This window comes from Psittacula echo, assembly GCF_963264785.1.
Source record: "Psittacula echo genome assembly, chromosome: Z".
Classification (NCBI taxonomy): Eukaryota; Metazoa; Chordata; class Aves; order Psittaciformes; family Psittacidae; genus Psittacula; species Psittacula echo.
In genome coordinates this window covers 104,413,314-104,430,151 of record NC_137742.1, presented here as the reverse complement: position 1 = coordinate 104,430,151, position 16,838 = coordinate 104,413,314, and the positions used below count along the sequence as shown (strand labels likewise).

Here is a 16,838-nt window from a genome sequence, read left to right as displayed (position 1 = left end):
CCTATCTTAGAGTGGAATTTAGGGGGGAAAGAAGAGATTTTTGACTCAGTATTTTGAGAGAAGTCAGTGCTGTCCTCTGAGAAGAGCAGTGATGCTGGTGTAGCTGGTAGGAACGCATTTGTCCTTGCTGGTTTTCTCTGCAGTACTGGTGGTTTGGTGTGTACAGGCTGGATGAAAGCTGTTGTTTGCTGCTCTCCATGAGCTCAGCTTTGCAGTGTGTGTTATGGCAGTGGTATGGATGGGAAGCTGTGTGCTGCAGAGTTCAAGGTCATCGTCAGCATGCCAAGGAATTCTAGGGTGAAGACTCTTGGTGGATAACCTACAGTGTGTTGTTTCTGCTGTGGGGCTTAAGGTCCTTGGCTGACCACTTGGTTTATGCTGTAGCGGGTTTATTTGTGTTGAAGTTGTCATTATGATAAAGGCCATCATTGCAGGAGAGCTACTCTATGTAGAAATAGAGGTCTGTTCTATCAGGTGGCTTTGCAAGCTGGTAGGTTTCTTTTGTCCTGGATTTTGAGGGGGAAAAAATAGAAATCATTGTTTTTAATTTGTCCATAATAATTCCAAGGTATTCACATGGAGACAAGATGTTATTTCAGTTTCCCTCAGTGAATATTAATAGCAGTAGAAGCCTTTTGCTGTGAGACAAACCAGGCATCAGTAACTCTCCCCTGCTGCAGCTAAGTAATTAAAGCGTATCAAGTGTGAGACCTTTTGCTGTAGTGTGCAGTAACTCTTTGCTTAATGGCTGCTCTGCAGTCCCCTGGAAAACCCAGATGAATCTGAGCAGAAGTTGTAACCTAGGTTGGTCACTACCTATTACATTTCATAGTCTGGTATGAAGGCTTTTCACTCTTGAGTTTTGAAGTAAATGATGGTTTTTTTAATGCAGACTTATGGTTTTAAAAACAAGACAGTGTTAATTGCAGGACCTTTCACCTAAACGAAAACTTAATAAAACACAACAGTGTATTTGCTAAATGTTGGTACCTGCTGGGTAAAAAGATGTGCTTCTGGACAGAGCATGATGGCAGACTGCATCTCCCAGGGCTTTTGTCTACATCGCCTGCCTTTTGGCTGCTAAGATCTTTTAGGATTATTACTGAGAATTTAAATTATGCCTACATTGCTGTGGTAGCTGCCTTTAGAAGAGTTTCCACATGCTTTTGTCCATCTTTAGCCCTTTTCCCTCTAGACATTTTGTACTTTGCATGAAGCCACACTACAATGATGATGGGTCTGGCTGAAACAGTGGATGGAAAAACTTTGACAGATGAAGGATGAGGATGTATGATGTGACAAAACATTCACACTGTAGAAAGAAATAATTGCTATGAAGTCAGATGTTTCTGTGACTTCTGAAACAAAAAGTGATTTTGCTCGGTGGGTTTTGTGAGCCCTGGGAGACGATAAGTTGAGTAACCTTTTCCAGTAAAATAAGCTTTTATCTGCTTCTGTGCAGAGACAGACTACTGTATTACTTAAAATGCATCTTGGTCTAGGAGTCTCAAAGAGCTGGTTAGGTTGGAAAAGACCTTTGGGCTCATCAAGTCCTCATCCCTCTGTGGAGCCTTCCTACCCTCAACCAGATCAACACTCCCACCCAGCTCAGCTCCATTCTTGGGCTACTGCAGTGTGGAGATGTTGGAGAGACGTGAACAAGGGGAGACTATCAGAATCCTCCAGCGTTGGCTGAAAACAATACCTAAATCTGGCTTGTTCTGAAGCTGTAGAGGTGAATTCCAAGGCTTTGTGTTGGTGTGGAGGCTCTGGAGGCTCCAGCATCCATGGTCCCTGCAGTTTCCCACAGGTGCATGTGCAGATTGTGCCCTCCTATGAGTAGCCCAAGGCTGGAACAGAATTACTGTCTGATCAAGCTTGAGTAAAAACCTCTCATCCTAAACCACAGACACTGTGAAAGCGGGTCATTGTCATCTATGTTAATTCCTTATCCTGCGCCTGGTTAAAGCCCTGGGGTCCTTGGTACCCGTGTGCCAAACTAGCAGAGGATTGATGTGCCACCTCTGTCTTGTCTGAGCAAGAGGTGGTATATCATGAAAATGCTGGCTTCTGTCACTCATCTGTTTGTGACCATGATAATGAGGCTGCCTTTGCTGTAAACCTGTGAGTGAAAATGCACTGGGGCACAAGCCTGGTTGTTTTGTGTTTTTTCTTCCTTATCCAAGCAACTTATGCATACCAGTATGTAACTTGCTGTAAAGGATGCTGCAGGGATTCCCCATTAAAAGAGGCTGGGGAGCCTGATCTTCAGGATGAGGCTTACCTTTGTAGTAAGATCCTGCAGCGTATGCTCTATTTTGATGGGCTGTTCCCCACTTCATAGGTTGGCTACAGGAAATAAAGCTTTGGTGATGGAAATGGACTCAGAAGGCATCTGCTCTGCCATTCCCTTTGGTTGCAAACCTGATGCAGAGTGTTTCTGTCCCTGGCAGGTGGTTTGTTCCCATCATGTGTGCCATGCTGTTGTTTGTGATGGTGTGCTGATAACCTGATCACCAAGCTATTCTGTGGTAAATACAAATATTTAGATATTTGTGTGGATTGCCTGTGGCGTGATCTGCTGACTCAGAAGTAGCTGCACTGGTGCAGCCAGAAGATCAGAAATGCTGTAGGTAGGTCGTGGGGAGGGAGCAGAGGGGCCGTTCCACTGTAGGAAGGGGTTACAAAAGTCTGAAACTTCTGCATTTTGGTAGGTGGCTCCTTTATTGTGAATTATGGGAGTTGTTACAAACATTGCTACTCTCAGTTCTCTAAAAGAGACTTGTGTTATTTTGGGTTCCTGCCCCCCAGCTTTCTGTAGTAATAGCAGCAGAGGTCATATCTAAATGAATGGAAAAAAGGGAGTTCAGTTGAGATGCCAGCTTCACGTAACCCAGTGGCTGCATCATGGCAGCTCTCTCACACTGCAATGCTTAGAACAGGTATTTCCTCACTTAACTGCTCTGATGGTTTGCTCGAAACAAGCTGTGTTGATCATGGTAGCTCCTTTTTGTGTGTTGTCAGCAAGAAATGGCTGCATTGCACTGAGCTTGTTCAGGGGTTTGGTGACTGCTTTGCAGCACCTGAGCTGACATCTGGTGTGATGTGTGCTTTCCCCACTTCTTCATTAGGGAAGCAGAGCGGTCAAGGCTTTCTCTGAGCAACAGAGAGATTGCAGCGGCTTTTGATCGTGATTTTGGCATTTGCATTTTACAGAGTTCATAATGAATATGCAGGTGTAAGATTAAAAGAATGAATAAGGTAGTACTGCTAAACAGAATTGCTTTTCAGAGCTGCAGCCGTGCCTTGTTCTGACCTCCCAAGAAGGATGCAATTGTAAAGCTGAAGCCCGTTGTGGAAAAGCAATTACAATACATGCTTCCAGGATTGAATTGTCATCTGAAAGTCAGATGCTGCAATAATGGTGGTGTTGTTTAGGTGGAACGTGACTTCACTTAACTGCTCGGTGTTTTTCTATTCGTGTTCTTAAATGTGTTCATATATGGGTTGCAATTTTTACTGCTTTGGGGGAAATCGAGCTTAGTATTCCACAGGGGAGATATTTCTTTGCGCAGAGGTGTTCATCTGAGCTTTCTGGCTTTTTTCCATGCATTTCAGCTCTTATCCCTTCCAAATTAGGGGTGTTGGAAGGTAACACAAGAAGAGCAGTGTATGTTTTTTCTTTACATGTCAGTCACAGCCGAGCAGAGGTTTCCCTGTGGTGCTGGGATACGGAAGTATTGGCTTTTAGGGGGAGAAACGGATGTGTTTGGAAGCAGGGCCTGTAGAAGGGAAGCCATGTGCAACTGGAGTTAATAGTCTCATGTAACATTAAAGTGGAGCTGTGTCCTTTGTGGGTTTGGCTGACTTCTGCTGTGGTCCTCACACCACCGTGAAATGGTGGAGCCCTTTCTCTGGGAAAAGAATTACGTTTTGGAAGTGCCATAAAGCATCTGGGTGGCTCTTAAGTGCAGGTTCATCTGAAGCGTTTCAGACCAGGCAGTTTGGGTTTGTGCTCGTGCATTGCTCAGCCTGGAGAAGGCATCAGTCAGGGTGAATGGGAGATGGGTTGGTGTTGTACCTGCATGTGTGTGACGTGGGTTTCCATGGCACTTAGGGAGGGATCAGCTTTTCCATTTATCTGTTTTGTGCTCTCTAATGGACAGCACCAGAGTTCTATAAGCTGAATTTTTTAAAGCCCTATCTTCACTGTTAAGCGAAGAGGTGGCTCTATTGTGAGCCTAGATTTCTTTGTGGGTCAAACAGGGCTTGAGTTTTTGGACATAAAACCCTGCTGAGACCTACAAAAAAAGAGCTTTAAAATCCTCCCCCTGTCCCAATGAAAAGGCTTGGTTCTTAGATCTAATCTCAGCATAAGCATTTGATTTGAGTGTTTGAATTGCTGCTTTTACAGTTCTCTGTATTTTTGTAAGAATGTGTTAAATTGCCAATGTTATTCACATGCCACTTTTGGCAGGTGCCACCTACATGCCCTCAATTTGAACATACCTTTCAGGAGAAGTGTAGGTAGGGAGGCTCCTTTTCTGCTTGTCAGATGTTAAGAGAGTGGAGCACTTCCATTAATTCACTTTCAGTAACCTTTCCAATGCTAATAAGCTAACCTGGCCCATGCGCACAATGCAGCACCTTTAATGAACAGATCTGAGCTAAGCAGAAACTTCTTTGAAGAATCTCTTGCTTGCCTCGTTCTTTGGGTGTGATTCTAATATGTGTGTTCACCATGACACAGAAGGGAGTTCTTGGTAAGAGCAATCCATAAGCAAATAGAACACTTGTCCTTCCTCTTTGTTCTGTTTGGAACTAGACAAAGACATGGCAGTAATTGCTTATAAAGGAGAAAAATAGTTGGTTGTGTCCCCCCCACCTGTAGTTCCTGAATAATCTTATTCTCCAAAGGGGCTACATTATGACTTCAGAAATCCTCATTTTTAGACCAAGTATACTTTTGAGTTAGGATTTTGTAGGCTGATGTCAGCTGACATACTCTACACTTAAAAATCACAGCTGCATCTAGAAACAGATTAATTTAAAGAAGGTTGGAATGTGGATGGTACTTGGGATCACCATCTCCAGTGACTGGCAGAGTCTGTTGTTTCACAGGGAAGAAGATTCCTGTGAGACACATGCCCTGGGTGACACATGGAGACAAGGGAATCTGTAGGTTATGTGGTGCGTAAGCAGCCAGTTACCGCTTCCATCATTGTATAACAGCATTCCTAGGTGTGACCTCGGGATAATCACCGCTCTCTCTGGGAAGCTGTGGATTTCCCTAATGTTGGACACACTTGAGATTCAGCTGGATGCGGTGCTGGGATGTCTAGTCTGGGTCATGCTTTGCCTAGGAACATTGAACCAGATGATCCTTGAGGTATATTCCAGCCTGGGATTCGATGATTTTCTTCAGAAGTAGGAATGCTTTCAGGCAGGTTCTGGTGTGATGAGTGAGGTGCAGTGTTTGAAGTGATGGCTTTATTTATTTCTCAATGCAGTGTGTAGCTCCATAGAGTATTCTTGAAAGGGACTGAAGTTATGGTCTCCACCCTGAAGTGGTGACACACTGGATGTGAGATGACAGGCTTTGGAGTGGAATGGCAGGATTACACAGAATATGGCTGGAATCGCTTGTTTTCAGAAGATATTCATCATGCTATGATTAAGTGCAGATGATGCATTTGGCAGCAAGAGGTGTGCAATCTGTTGCTACCCTAAGGAGCCTGCAGACCAAAGGCCTGCTGATAAGACCAGACTCTGTTGTACTTCTTCAGTGAATAATTGAAATTTAGGATGTTCTTGTTCATTATCTCTATTGCTCTTTTAAATAATAGTGTAGATAATAGTGAACCTGCTGATTTTGACATTCAAATCCATGAGGATTTAAGGACTTGAAGGCGGGAAGTAGTTTCTTTGTGTTTTGGTGTATGAATTCCTGTCACATGAATGCTGAGGGAGATGCATCAGTGACTTGGGCATCTTTACTGGAGCTAAGACAGTTATAGTCCAACAGGTACAAGTCAGCTGCCTGACACCCCTCCTGTTGGGAATAGGTGTGTGGTGCTTTATGGAAACCTTGCAAGAAAGGTGGTTTGGTTGAATCACTGGAGTGTCCGATGCTGTCAGAAATTCATCCAGCCTGTTGCTGCAGTATCATAGTATGGTTTGTGTTGGAAGGGACCTTAAAGCTCACCCAGTTCCAACCCCTGACACAGGAAGGGACAGCTTCCACTACAGCAGGTTGCTCCAAGCCCCTGTGTCCAACCTGGCCTTGAACACTGCCAGGGATGGGGCAGCCACAGCTTCTCTGGGCACCCTGTGCCAGCGCCTCAGCACCCTCACAGGGAAGAGCTTCTGCCTAATGTGTAATATACAATATGTATGTGTAAAAAGGAGGAAATTGTTATTATTGGAAGCAAATGCAAAATTGATGGATATGTTTTCCTGATGTCCCTAGGAAGGGGGCTTCTGGTAAAAACAGGAAAATCTTCTGAAAAGTAAGTCATAAATATTGAGTGTGAAGATGGAGACCAGGCGCTATCATTATTTCTGTTCCCTTGGTAAAGGCAGAGCTTTAATTTTAGAAGAACATGACAACAAGGGCTGAGATTTGCAGGCTCAGTCTAATTCATTACTGGCTTAATGAGATGCTTGAGAACTCCGGTATTCTGACAGCTTTTACAATGCCACATGTTGTCCCTGGTTTATAGTGGTTTGCTGGCCTTGTCCAGAAATTCAGAGATAACTTTGGTGAATTGTATTTAACAAGTTCATGTTTTAATTAGTGTTTCAGTCTTGGGTTGAGACTGGATGGGCTGATTGTTTCCAGTTGCTGGAGAGGATGGGAGCTGAGGAAAGAGATTTCTTGGGAGTTGTGTGGAAGCTTGCATCTTGCTGTGGACATCCAAGTAAGTTGAGGTCACTCATTCTGTCTATGCTCACCATGGCAGAGCATCTCAGGGGCCTGGATTCCCAGATCCTCTCTCTGTGATGGGCAATTAGGGAAGCTGGGCTTTCTGTCCTCAGCACTGGCTTTGGTTTGGTAGGCAAATTCTGAAAGCTCAGGTTTTACTGGGAGCTGTTCCATGTGTGTTGCCTGCCTTCACTGCTCCCCACGCTCATCCTGGGCATGGGCAGAGGACTGGAGGGATCCATGTCTGGGTGTTTAGGAAGTCACAGCCCTTTGGTGTTCCACAGAAGAGCGAGTGAAGCAGATTCTGAAGCACCATGGGACTGGTGAAAGCTCACTGCTTCCCCGGTGGTCTCTGCTGTAGTGTGTTCAACTCCTGAATTTGGAACAGACTTAGAAGCTCACCTTTGGGGGTGGTAGCTTGTTAAGTTGTCAATACTATTGCCTGTAACCATCTGTTCCTACCACTAAGTAGCTGCAAAAATCAGTAATTCTTTATTTTTTTTGAGAAGCTTGGGTGTAGATCTTCTCCCTTGTTATTTTTATGGGCTCCCTCGTTATGAAAGACAAGCATCTCCATTGCGCTGGGAAGGCAGAACGACATTCTTTAATCTTCGATCTAAATTTATTTGAAATTTAAATTCAAGTAGTTACCAATATTAGGGGTTACTTTGGAGCACAATAGCTATTTCTGGTGATGTGGGTGCATGGGTCTCCCTTATCACACAGGATTGTGCTTGTGTAACTTCACCTTCTGGGTTAATTACACCTAAGAGGACAGGAGGTGGTAGGCATGTGTATGGTTTATTTTAGGAAATCGCCACTGTGAGTGGATGCTGTGTTTGCTTTTGCAAGTAAAACTTGTCGTGGGTTCTTCTTCTTGACTTACTTATTTTTGTCCATGTGAATTACTAATCCCAAGTGGTCCAGCTTTGGTAGTTGTCATGTTCAGTTGCTGGTGGGGGTAGTTGGGGTCACAGAGGGAGAAGCGGTTGTCATCTGGGCATCACAGGAGTGTTGAAAACCATCAATTGAAGGACATACAGAGAGACTACTGTGTATTGTACCCTGAGTTATCCAGGGCTGGGATTTTTTTCCTGCATTTAAATCACTGAATCCAAATGGATTGACATCCAGCACTGATGCTAGTGGTTTAGGATGTGAGATCCCCAGTTCCTGGGGTGATCTTCAGTGCTGTCATGCGGGGGTAGTGATGACACTTGCGCTTAATGCAGAAGGACTTTCGAGCCTGAGGCCAGGTGTTCTTCAGAGCTGTTATTCTTTACCACATCGCTGGATTCAGCTTTGCAAATGTTTATTTTGGTGGTTATCTAAACTACAGAGTGAATGCTTGGGGGTTCTGTCCTTGTGATGTCCAGATCTCCCTGCTTTGTACCATCTTCATGCTTGCCACTGATGTCAAAAGTTGGGTTTGGTCTTGATCCAAAAGAGCAACTGCTGGATTTCGGTGGGGTTTGTGTGATGCGTGTCTGGACTCATCCTATGAGTCACTGATGTAAAAATACCTCACTATCTTGCAATAATAATCAGGCAGCAGTGACTGACCAGCTCCTGCCTTTTGCTTTGGCAGCACCCAGGCACTGTGTGTGGTTGGGAAAGGCTGGGAGCAGTGCTGTGGTGACAGCAGGTCCCATGTCTTGCTGGCACAGCAGGGAACAGCCCTGGTGTGATGAAGAAACAGGGAAGCTCTTGGATGACCTAGTCCTGGCCGTAATTATTGGCTTGGAGCATTTGCAGGATAGGAGTGGTCTCTAAAAGAGGGTAGATTTATATTAGACATTGGAAAGAAGTTCTTCCCTATGAGGGTGCTGAGGAGCTGGCACAGGGTGCCCAGAGAAGCTGTGGCTGCCCCATCCCTGGCAGTGTTCAAGGCCAGGTTGGACACAGGGGCTTGGAGCAAGCTGCTCCAGTGGAAGGGGTCCCTGCCCGTGGCAGGGGTTGGAGCTGGAGGAGCTTTAAGGTCCCTTCCAACCCAAACCAGTCTGGGATTCTGAGGATTGACAAGGAAGCCCAGAACAGGCATCTCTTGTTCTTGGTGGCTGTGGCTGCCACAAAGAAGGACCTGGCATACCACTATCGATTCCCCCTCTACCATTCAAAAATCTTAATGCTTCCAGATATTAGAGGTTTTCTGCGGCGGTTGTTTGTCTAAAAGTTGCCATGCATCTTGCAGTGGTGCTTGGACTCACGGGTCAAGCAGGCTCAGGTATTGTTAAACGTACGTTATCCCTGACTTTCCTTGGCTTCAGATGGTAACATTTAACCTTAATTTGGAATTTCCTGGAAGTCTTGAGACTGGATTGGTTTCCAAGTTTGGTGAAAGGCAGGATGGCAGCATGAGGGCTGGATGCGTCTGCATGTGCTTGGGCACCTTGAGCTTCTCCTGAAGGCTGGTGGAACTGAGCTTGACAGGAAACTAACAGAGGGAGAAACACTTGGAGAGCTACAAAAAGGAGAGGAGCTGGTTGGCGTGGTGCTGTGGGAGTGAATGGCAGGAGGAGAGCCTTGATTTTGATAATTTTTGTTCTTTTATGCGTTGTTTTATCTGTTAATGGTACAGGGATTCAAAGGTCAACATTGAATAGTTCTGGTTATTATCTGCTGGACCTGGACTTACTGCGGGTGTCGTGTAAGAAATATATTTCCTTTTTATGTTACACAGTCAGAAGAAAATTATGTTGTTGTCTTCAGTAGTTTTTACCTCATTCTTGTAGTCTTGCCAGTATCCTGTGTTTGTTTTTTTGCAGGAAGCCTTTCAATGTTTTCTTAATTGGAATTAACTGTTGTACTAGAAATGCACATTTTTGTTGAAGATAATGTAGGAAATAAATATTCTCAGAAAACTATTTTAAGTTAGTGGAAAAACAGAGCTTTGAAAACTATGACTTTGGGGAAGTTTAATGAATGCTTTCTTTGCTCTTGGGTAATAAAGGAATAAACCCACTCTACTGCTCCTGTATTATCTTGAGCAACTAACCTCAGAGACTGATAGTCTATATTTATTGTATTGTAAATGATGCTAATTAATGTAATGATACAGATTTAATGCCATGCAAAAGTTATGTGGAGTCAAAATCAAACAAGAACAGGTAGTAAATAATTCGACAAAAACATGAAAACAAATTAGGGGAGGAAAAAGTATTCTTTTGCTGTCAATAGTTAGGGCTGCATCTGGATGTAGCAGCTGGCCAGTTCTGAATTCTCTTTTTTTCCTCCAGTTTTAATGATGCTTTTGCAGCCATCTGAAAGGAGATCTCTATCTGGATGTAGTGGTGTCAGGAGTGCAGCAGTTCCTCTGAGCTCTCTGTCCAGTGAGGTGTCACACAGCTGAATTCTCCTTACTTTCTCCCTTCTGTTTATTGGTTATTTAGTGCTTTAATAAAAGGACTACCTGAATATATGGATTACATGAAATGTTTGGTTAAAGATGTAGAAAGCCTCCTCATTTCCTTGACCTCAATCTTGTAGATGGTAGGAGAGCATTTGAAATACCCACAGCTCTGGGTGTACGTATGCGGCTGCATGTGTACATGCATGTGTATTTTTAAACGTCCCCTATGTCAAGGTCATCCACAATTAAAGTTGAAGGGCAGGTTGGATTTCCTGTGGCAACATGCCTGTTACTGGGGCTAATTCCCGTGGTCTGAAAGGAGTGTGGGATGGGGACCAAAGGAGAGGGTTTCATCCGAGTTCCGCATGGAGCTTTGTACCTGCCTGGATGAGAAGCCGACGGATTGACAGTCTCTCTTCCCACAGGAGTTCTCAGAGCTGCTTCACCTATTTCTTTCCTTGCTTGCGAAATGGCACCAAGCTTTGAGACACTCCTGTGTAAGCTTAGGCGATGATGAGCAAGGGGATTAATTAGATCTTCAAGACAGATAACTAGAGCAATGAGTTGGGCATAATAGTGGCCTGGAATTCCAGTGACGTGTTCAGAGAGTGCTGTGCAGCGTGCATGCCTTGGCTGGAGCATCGTTATTTCTCAGCGTTGCATACTCAAACGCCTTGGGGCATTGTAGCAAAATTTAGTAAGCAAATTATATGAACAAAAAAAGCTCAACTTTGATGGCTTTGCACACACCAAAACAGTTGTCAGTGAAACGATGCTGGTTTGATCACCAGTCGGTGGTGGCTTCCTGCTACTTTGGGTTGACAGCCTGCAGTGTGGACACCTCCAAGATGCTGTTGTAGACTTGGATTTATGCGTTTGTAATGCTAAATGAAGATGAAAAAGGAAGGGGGGGAATTCAAATTAGATTGTAAGTATGGTAACAGTCCAGCCAGTCCCTATACAAATTGTATACTCAACCAGGGCTGCAGGCAGGTCTAGCTTCTTCCAGGTTACTGGGCTGCCACTAACGCTCCTGCCCCCAGAGAAGGTGCTGGCTCTGAGGTTAGGCATTGCTTTAAGGTTAGGTGTTACTTTAAAGTGCTGCTTTTGTTAGTGAAACTTCAGTTAAAAAAAAATCTTCCCCATGCAGAGCTTTCCTTTCCTCACAGAAGTAGTTCCTATATTCATATTTAATTTACGGTAGCTCAGAGGAATGAAGAAAGTACTGGGCTTTTTGGTGTTTTTTGGTGTTTTTTGGTTGTTTTTTTTGAGTCATTATTACATTTCTTTGGAACAACTCTCGGATACAAACAAGGAGGACAGAGTGTACTGGGCAAAGCAGTGAGACATTTTTTGTTCAAACCATAAGTGTTCATGGCTTTAACATTTGAAGGTAAAACTGGCAGAGAGAGATACCTTAGAGTAATTCTAGTTACTTCCACTCTTCCAGTTCCTTTCTGCTGTGATTCTTTGTAGCTTTACCTCTTGATACAGATTTTAGGTGTGTTTTTCATTACTGAAAACCGTGAATTTCTGATGGTAACAGTGAAGAGCTGTGCTCTGTAGCTTATTAGAAGGTTTGGTCGTAATTCAAGATGCGCTCCTGGAGAGGTGCTGGAAGAGGGCTGTATTTTGCAGTTTTGCAAAGCTGGAATTTTTTTCCCTATTAAAACCTTGGGGATCTCCAGGAAAGGAGGTTGATCCTGGCTTTTTCTGCTGGGTGAGTAGGAATTTAAACTTCCCCTTCTGCTTTGACCTAGTTATGAAACACTTGCCTCTGAAAGTATTAATTTTTGTTGATTCTAAGCCATTTTAGTATTAGAGTTGTGAAGTAGCATATTCTTTTCTGTAGATCCACCTTGAATTTAGACACTGAAGGATGGTGATAAATCTGATAAACTTAGTAGAGTATCTATTCCAGTGTGCTATAAGCCTTGAAATATAACCCATGGAATTAATCAATGACTTTGACTTCTTTTTTTCCCCTGCTTAGCCACGCTTTCCCAAGCTATAATTAAAAAGAAGCTATAGTTTTCCTTTTTGTTCAACTCTGCTGTTGTTGAACTATATGTGGTTTGGACTTCAGCCCTCCAGAATGTTGGCAGAAGTTCTTGTCTGGAAAGAAATGGTAATTCTTTTGGGGTTGAAAACTGGGGATGGAAAGATTGCTGTAGTAGATGATTTAAAGCAGAATAAGTCAATAAGCATGCAAATATATATATATACACATATATATACATGTACACTAAGGTTTGCGTGATTTATATAGAATGCTCATTATTTCTGTTGTGTCAGGTTTGCTTATTTGGAGTTTATTGTAGCCAAACCTATTTACAAAACTTTTTAGATGAAGTTTAATGTTCTAGCTAATACTGCAGTAATTGAAATCACTGAAATTAAAGTATTAGATTTTAATTCAGCTAAGATGGTACAAAAGTGACCTTAAGCTATCCTTTTAATATGAACTGCATTTCGTTTGCCTTCTGAGTGCATAGCAGAAGATGACACCCATCCCTCTCAGGCTGGTCTATTAGCACCAGCCAGGAAAATCTGTCAAGGTGCAAGCAGGGCTATGAAGGAGCAGAAGATGTTCTGTGGCACTGCTGTAGGTGGCTGGGCTGGGACTTCTGCTTTTCTTTCAAAAACAAGTAAGCTTAGGGGAATATGTGTATGTATACGGACTGAAAGGGGAGATTACCCACTTCTCTCAGCTGGGAGAGTTCTCATCTTCTCTTTTTCCTGGGCACATTAAGAATACTTCTCCAACAGCAGAACTCTGCTGGTGGGATAATTGCCTTGGTGATTCTGGAGGTCAGAATAAACTCATAAACCTTTCAGGCTGGGCTTCTTGCCCTCCTTCCCTGTCAGAGACATGGACAGCAGTTTTCCTGGCTACTCATCTCCAAAGAATGAAGTTCTTACGGAAATCTCTATTCAAATGCAGGATCCAGCTTAGAGTTACTCTTAGTCTAATAATGTTAACTCCTGTGTGGTTTATTCTTTATTCAGCTTTGTTTCATCATGCGGGTGATGCGGAAGTTGGTGCCGTGTCTGTGTCGCTGTGTACCGTGGTGCCTGGGGCTAAGCCAGAGTTCCTGGCTGCTCTCTGCTCCCGAGAAGGATGAGTCCAGGGCTTTCCCATGGTCCATGTGTGAAGCTCGGCTTGGGTTTTCAGGAGAAGGATCTTAGCTGGGATTACATTTTTTAGTGGTGCATTGTGACTTGCTTTGAAGAAAGCAGATGTGAAACTGCTGTGAAGCGTGAGATGAGTGAACTTGTGCGTCACACTGGAAATCCAAAAGTGGGAAGACTTGGCACTTGGTTTCACTATGGGGCATAATGATCATAGGTCCATTTAGAGCTGTTGTAACAGTTTCTCTCTCAAGTTGGAGGTGCAGATGTTGCCATGGATTTACAGTCAGCAGCTCCCTTTGTACCTTTGATTTCAGGCAGCGGATGAAGCAGTATTGAAGTACTTGAACAAAGAATGTATCTGGAAGTGGCCAGTGGTCATTCTGGCAGATACTTAAAACCAAAGCTGCTATTGTTTTTCTCTTAGTTAAGCAGTCAAGCTCATGCTGTGGCTTTTTTCTTTTCAATTGCAGTATAATGTTAGCTTTCATATATTCCCCAGGCCCATACCCCTGTGTGTGGTGGGCCAGCACACAGATGCATTGTTTGGGGTCCTGCATTCCATGGGGATCAAATGCTCTATGCACCACATCAGCTGCACATCTGCAACTGCTAAATCGTTAGCAGTGCTTCCGGATCCAGGTGCCATGCAATTACTAGGTTAAAGGCATTGAGAGCTGCTGCTTCTAGGTCCTTTCTGTAGAATTCTGCCTGCTTTGATTCACTACAGCTGGTGAAACAGTTAGACTTGGTTCAGGCATGTGTGGAAGAGAGCTCATTTCATGCTTGGAATTGTAATTATGTTCTTTTCTTTCAAGCTGCCAGCAGTAAAAGATGTCTTCCAGTGTGTATTATCTAAATAAGCTGTAGTGTTTAAATGTTTTCTTGTTTCATTTTAAGAATGTGGCAAAATAAATTGTGCTTACTCTTCTAGTTTTCGTTCTGGAGCAATTAATTCCCCATTGTGCTCTCCCGTGATTCAGGAACACTCGTGTCTCTGGGAAGCTGCTCTGTCACGCTGCTTTTCACTAGCTGTGTGAAGGAGAGAGTGTTGTGTAAGTGCAAGGGCACTGCCCCGGCTTGCCCAGTTGGCACTGGAGTGCACTTGGACTGTGCACTTGGACTGCAGTTGCTATCCGGTGTCAATAACCTATTCCATCATCTTTTATTCTTGTAATAGTAGCCGCTTAGTTTTAGTGAATTTTAATCTTTTTAATATCATGGAATCATAGAATAGTTTGGGTCGGAAGGCATCTTCAAAGATATCTGATCCAGCCCCCTTGCAGTGAGCAGGAACGTCTTAAACTATACCTGAGCAAGAGACAAAGCACAGCGGAAATGTTATTCCTCTCTTTAAAATGGCCTTTTCTGCACCCGAATTCTCCAGGATAACGGGTCCCTTCCAGTGTGCCAGGTACATAGAGGGCACCACAGAGATGCTCCAAGTTTACCTCTGGAGGCTGCAGTGTAAGATCTGAGGCGTGTATGTTGCACTCTTGGAACTATCATCCGAATGTGGGAAGAAAAGAGACCAACAAAAGTGCAGTTAGTTTTAAGTCATGCTCCTGGGTGTATCTGCAGCTTGGATCTGAGTATACTTGCAGATAGCACTTACTACCTCCCTCTTCTCTCTTCTCAGCTCTGTTTTTCATGTGGTGCCAGGTCAGATCCTTCCCTTTCTTTGGAGAATAAATAACCGTCCCTTGAGAGCTGGTCCCTTGAGAGTGGCCTGATCTTTGGAAGGAATATCTTCTCTCAAAGATGGTCCACTAGACAGCTCCACTTCTCTCCCTTTGATGGCTGGGAGTCCTGGTGACTTGCAGTGGGAGCTGACATTTAACATGCAGTATAGATCTCCAGCAGGGAACTTGAAGGCTGCTGTGGGGCACTGTCTCGGCTCATGGATGTGCTGTCTTGCCTTAGGTAGGGAATGTGCTTCTCTGCACGTTGTCCCCACAGATCTTTATCTTTTGGAGGGGTTCCTGCATGTGCTGTGACCAAGGTGAGGTTTGTGCAGCTGACTCTGTGTTCTGGTCCTGGGCTTCTGACTTCCTTACAAAGAGAAATGTGGGGGTTTTATATGCAATTGTGCAGCTTCTCCCTAATTTTCGGGTGCCTGGAGTCAGCACTCTGATCCGCTTTCCCTTGTCCCTGGAGTCTGTCTGCTCATCTTGTGGTCTCGAGATGAGAGTGCCTGATAGCCATTTCAGTGTCTCTGTGATTGACTGGAAGTCACAGTGGATAAATCTTTCATGATTGGAAACCACTTAAGCCACGAGGTGGTTGCTGATCACTGGTTATTAGTGGAGAGGTTCTACCAAACAATCAGAGAAAATTGAGTGGCGGAACATATAATTTATGACTTCATCCCAGCACTGTGGGGGCAAGTCAGTGAGAATCGAGACACTGGAAGAATTATGTTTGACAGATATTTTAAAGAATGACTCCAGTTAGTGTCATTTATTGCTGGAATGCGTGGACAGATCCCGAGTCAAAGCCCTCTTAGGGGCAGTGCCAAAACCAGATTTGAAAGAGTGTGCAAGAAATGAAGGCGCGGTATGTGGCCAAGGGCTTGAATTTTCTGACAATGGGCAAAAAAGAATGTTTTAAGTTTTGGTTGTGTTTTGTTGGGGTTTTTTTTGTGTTTTGTTTTTTTTTTTTTTTTTTTTTTTTTTCCCAGGCCTTTTCCTTTGATACTAATGTGTACGGATCCTGCTTAGTGTTTGTTGGAACCCTTGCCTGAAGGGGATTTGTTGGAGCTTGTAAAATGAGCAGTACCTCTGGTGCACTAATGGCGTTATCAGTGTACAGAGAAAACCAGTTAGAGGTTTCTGGAATATTCTGGAAATTTATTCTTGCATTTAATGGGTGCTTGTAAGAAACACCAGTAAAATGATCTCTAGGATATCTGAATTTTTGCGTAGCAATGATATATGGCACAGGAGGATTTTGTTGCCCTTTGCTGGGGTCTGTATTAGGAGTACTTGGGCAGAAGTCTCACTGCTGTTGGGTGCTGTTGCATCTTCCTCCATGTGCATGTGACAGGAAACTACAATGAACTTGCAGGAGGAAGAATTCTAGACAAACATTCTTTCTTTACATATTTTGCAGTGGTAAGATCTCTGAAAGTGTTAATCTCTGTTGTCACAATTTGGCACTCTCTAGTTCCCAGCAAGCTTTCTCACCTAATCCCCGTCTGGAAGATTCTGCCTTATCTTACATTAATTTCTGATATTCCCCATGGCCTGACAGCGTTGTAGGGTTTGTGTTCAGCTTAAAGCGTGTCACAGGCCTTGAGTTAAATCATCAGGGAAGTGATGATGAAGTTCCTGTAAGTGTTCCTGGAGCACTCGTGTGTGCTGTTCACCTCTTCCAGCTGTCCCCAGAAGCTTCATGCAGTGAGCTGTGTCAGTGTTATTCCCTCATGCCCCT

The 16,838-nt window shown here is 43.8% G+C and overlaps 1 protein-coding gene across 6 annotated transcripts in view; it reads left to right on the top strand.

Annotated features, from left to right (window-relative positions):
• Positions 1-16,838, top strand: part of ANKRD11 (ankyrin repeat domain containing 11) — a 153,422-nt gene that overhangs the window by 26,005 nt on the left and 110,579 nt on the right. The window contains exon 1 of one of the 6 annotated variants that reach the window (XM_080637871.1): positions 2,516-2,531. The exons of the other annotated variants lie outside the window; for them this stretch is intronic. The gene's annotated coding sequence lies outside the window, so the exon portion shown is untranslated. Of the gene's footprint in view, positions 1-2,515; positions 2,532-16,838 lie in introns of those variants that run through there. 6 annotated transcript variants of the gene reach the window in all.